Source organism: Gavialis gangeticus, unplaced genomic scaffold, assembly GCF_001723915.1.
Source record: "Gavialis gangeticus isolate Ggan-Ray unplaced genomic scaffold, GavGan_comp1, whole genome shotgun sequence".
Lineage (NCBI taxonomy): Eukaryota > Metazoa > Chordata > Crocodylia > Gavialidae > Gavialis > Gavialis gangeticus.
This window is the reverse complement of record NW_017729014.1, coordinates 18,518,792-18,524,001: the sequence shown is the minus strand read 5'-3', so window position 1 is coordinate 18,524,001 and position 5,210 is coordinate 18,518,792. Positions and strand designations below refer to the sequence as shown.

General features: G+C 39.8%; 1 long non-coding RNA gene across 1 annotated transcript in view; it reads left to right on the top strand.

Moving 5' to 3' along the window:
• LOC109293783 overlaps window positions 1-5,210 on the top strand; it is a 19,729-nt gene extending 14,519 nt beyond the window's left edge. The window contains exon 3 of the long non-coding RNA XR_002096400.1: window positions 4,857-5,210. This is a non-coding gene — a long non-coding RNA (uncharacterized LOC109293783). The remainder of the gene's footprint in view (window positions 1-4,856) is intronic.

The window sequence follows — 5,210 nt, the reverse complement described above, 5'->3', positions numbered from 1 at the left end:
CAATACATATATACACAGATATACACAGTCACATACACAAATACATATAAACACACAGATATACACAAACACACATATATATATAGAAACACACATCTGCATGTGCACACATGCGTGCACATGCATGCACTCTGACACACCCACACACCCCAAACACATATGCGCATGCAGACACATACATGCACAGATACACGTGCACACACATGCATGTGCACACTCATGCACACAAACTTATATGCACACACATGCATGCTCACATGCACACCTACGTATATGCATACACACATATACACACACAAACATATATACCCACACAGACACACACACACGAACACATGCATGCATGCATGCACAGTTATATACAGACACTCATGTGCACACACACAAACATACATGTACACACATGCACATACACATAAATGCACATACACACAGATATATGCATGCACAAATGTATATGTGCAAGTGCACACACATATACACACACATGTACACATACAGATATACACAAACACATATAGGTATACACACATAGATGCACACACAATACATGTATACACAGATATACACACATGTACATATATACAAATATTTAAACATATACACACACACATATAGATATAAATATAGAAACACACAGACACACGCTCACACATATACCCATGCACGCACGCACACACACACGTGTGGAACCAGATGCACATGCCTGCACACACGCACACATGCACGCACACTCACTTGTGAACATACACACACATACACATGGATGCACATATATGCATGCATACAGGCACACATGCACACACACACAAATGCACCCACACCCAAACATATATACACTACACACAGACGCACATATATGCACATGCACAAGCAAGCACACATACATACACAAGCACATGTACACACACATGCACACACACACCTACACATATAAGCACACCCACACATTCACACGCATGGACATGCATGTACACATATATGCATGCACACACGCCCACACACACACAGAGGCACACATATATACGTGCACACATATATATACACACACATGCATAGATATATATATATACACACGCACACACATACGCATGCACACACATTTATATATACACACTTATATACCCAGGTATAAATATACACACAAATATGGACACATATATACACTCATAAATGTACATACACACATACACGTACACATATGCACATACATATGCACGCACATATACACAAACACATACACTCACTTGCACATTCATATACACACATATATAGACATATATACTCACACACCGATTTACACACCCACTCATACACACGTGTACAGATAAATACACACACATACATACACACATATACACACACACAAAACACACATACATATATACATACACATATACCTATATACACATTCACACATCCACATAGATGCACATGTGTATGTGTATATATATTTATGCGTGTGTACGTATGTGTTTATATATTTGTGTATGTATCTATGCATGCATGTGCATGTTTGTCTATCTCTGTATGCCTGCATATGCGTGTGTATGCATGTATATATTTATATAGTGTGCATGCATGTGTATATATAGTGTGTATGCCTATCTGTGCATGTATGTGCTTTTCTGTCTGTTTCTATATGTGTGTATCTATATATGAATGTGTGCGCATTTGTGTGTATATATACATGTGTATTTGTACATGCATGTTGATATGTGTGTGTATATGTGCATGCGTATGTGTGTATGTATGGATATGTATGTGTATATCAACATACAGTGTGTGTGTATGCGTCTGTGCACACGCACGTGCGTATATGTGTTTATATATGTGTCTGCACATGTATGTGTGTATGTGCATGCAGATGTATACATATGTGCTTGCATGCATATATGTGCATTTGAATGCACGTGTATGTGTGTGTATATATATGTTTGTGTGGGTGTGCACATATATATATGTGCATGTGAAAGCATGCATGTATATATGTACGTGTGCTTGCTTGTGTGTATATATCTGTGTGCATGTGTGTATGTGTGTGTGAGCCTGCATGTATATGCATGTGCATGTGTGTATTTGTGCATGTGCGTGTGTGTGCATATATATGTGTGCGTGCATGTATGTGTTTATATATGTGTGCACTTGCACATGTATATAGGTGCATGTGTGTGTATGTGTGTGTACATGCATGCGTGTGTCTGGGTGTGCAAATGTGTACTATATATGTGACTGTGTGCATTTGCATGTGTGTGCATGTGTGTATGCATGTGCCCATATGTGTGGGCAGGTGTGTACATGTGTGCAGGCGCATGTATATATGGCTGTGCATGCATGTGTGTGTGTGTGAGTGCTTATGTTTGTGTGTGCATGCACATATGTGCACACAGGTGTATAGATGTGTGTGCATGTATAAGTACATGAGTGTATGTGTGTATATATATGTGCGCATATATGTATGTGTTTGTGCATGTATATACGTGAGTGTGTATGTGTGTGCATGTCTGCGCATGTGTACATGTGTATATGTACATGTGTGTCTGTGCATGCTCATATATGTGTGCATGTATGTCTGTGTGCACATGTATATACATATGCTTGTGAATATATATGTGCGCACATGTGCATATACGTGTGAATGTATGTGCGCGCGGGGCATTTAAATGTGTGCGCGTACACATGTGCATGCATGTTTGTGTATATAGGTGCATGTGTGCATGTATGTTTATATATGTGCATGCATGCGTGTGCATATATGTGCATGTGCGTGCATGCATGCGCACACATTGTATGTGTATGCACGTGCGTGTGTATATATGCTTGTGTGTATTTGTGTTTCTGCATGCCTGTGTGTGCATATGTGTCTGTTTCCGGGTGTGTGCGTGCATATATGTGAGCGCATGTATGTGTCTATAGGTGAGTGTGTATATCTCTATGCATGTGTGCGTGCGTCTATATCTCTATGCGTATGTATGTGTGTACTTGCATGTGTATATATGTGGCTGTGCATGTGTGCATGCATGTGTCTGTGTGTGTATGTGTCTGTGTGAGTGTATACATGTGTGTATATCTATATCTATACACGAGTGCGTGTATGCATGTGTGTATAAATATACAAACACGCATACACACATATATACATACACATACATATACACAGGCACATATATATAGATATACAGATACATATACACACAGATACACACAAACATGGACATTTTATACACATATATACATACACACACATTTATAAGCAGACATACGCACACATATATATACACACACACACAGACATATACACATATAGATACACACATGCGCATACATACACATACATTTACACACGCACAGATACGCAGGCATACTCATATACACATGCACACACATGCATACACACACACACACGTTTTGCCAGCTAGTGTGTGTATAAACTGCAATGCAACTATTGCAATGTTGTGCTGGCTAATACACACACACACACACACACACACACACACACACTCTCTCTCTCTCTCTCTCTCTAAGGAGAAAGAAAATAACTTCCTCCTAAAGCTTAATACAAAGCCAAATGAAGGCCTGATTCTCCCTCTCTCTGTGCTCCCCATGATCCCATGGACGTCAGTCAGCTGCAGGTGACAGAACATGGCTCCAAATCTGGCTGTGCAAGTGCTAATAATTTTGAATTACGTTTAAACGAGCGAGAGAGAGAGATGTGCATAGCTCAGAGAGATAAGTGCAACCTTATTCTGTATTTGTGCCATGTTTGCGAGCAGGTCACTTAAAAAAAAGAACAAACAAGGACTGCAACACTGGAGATCTGACTTAGTTTAGCTTGGCATCTATAAAATAGCTGGCCTTTAAAAAAAACTAAACTAAACCCAGCTTTTCTTGCCATTTTCAGTGATATTTTCTCTGGTATTCGTGTTGTGAACTGCAGCGTAACTAACTGACAGTAACTTTTAGTCACCGCTGGCACGTAGGGTAACTGGTTCCCGCAGAACAAGTCTGAGCAGAGAGCACAATGCACTTCTCTTTGTCTGTTCTTTTAAATGGACACTTCTAGGTTCACTAAGAGCCACAGGCTGGCTTTCTTGGGTTACAACCACAGTCTTGGAGAAGTTTTTAAAAAGATACTTGGCTCTACTTCCATCATTTGGTCATTACTTTATTTTTGCAGTTCTCAGCTTTGAGGAAACAAATACTAAGTTTCACTTGTGTGTATAAAACCATGGGAAAGGATGAATCTGGTATCACAATATAGCTGTGGGCTATTATGACTTTAAAAATATACTTGGTCCAATTAGGTTTTAAAATTAAACAGTGGGAAAGAAGTTATTTCCAAACAGAAACAAAACATTGGTTCTATTTAATTTAATACCTCCACTCATTTCATTCTTTCCTTTCTGCATCACTTTCTTGATTGCAGCAATTCAAAAAAGTCCTTACAATGAAATACTGGCATATTGCCTCTGATGGAAAAAAAAAAAGATGACCGAAACACAACCCAAATCTGCTTCCTTTAATGCTGGCCAAGAAACTACATCAACTTTTTTAAGCAAGAGCATTTCAGATGAGTTCCAGTTAAACATGCTGTTCAGATTCAGTGCAGACAGGGCTTACAGTTAAGAAAAATTAAATTATTTCTTTTGGCAATACAAACGTCATTAGCCAGGGTGTTTTGAGAGAGAGAAAAAAAAAAAAAAAAAAAAAAAAAAGCAGCAGGACAGAAAACCTGCAGACAACCAAGGCAGCTATTGTACAAGGATCTTTGTGGGGGGAGACAATGCATTTTGACACGAAGGGGACTGTGTATTAAAAGGGCACCGCCGCTGACAACCATTTCCCACAGTTTCCAGGTCTTGCATGCCACCGCAGCCAGCTGCTTCCCGTCATGGCATATGCATTAAGTGTTACAGGACCAGGTTTGTGCGATCACAGAACCCAGTTGCAGATGTCCTTCTCCGATGGAAATCAGGTAGAGTTGCTTTGTGCGATGTGTGTTTGATTGTACAATAATGTAAAATTTAAAGGAGACAAAAATAAAACTCTGCCGCTACATGACATGGCATGAAGAGCCTCCTTTAGCACTGAAGTCACATTCGTCACAGAACCACGCTAGATGCCCCCTGCTCCCTCTGTACAGACGCACGCCTGCGGCATCTTATATTGCACCTATCTGGCGTGCTGCAGTTCCTCAACTGAACAGGCTT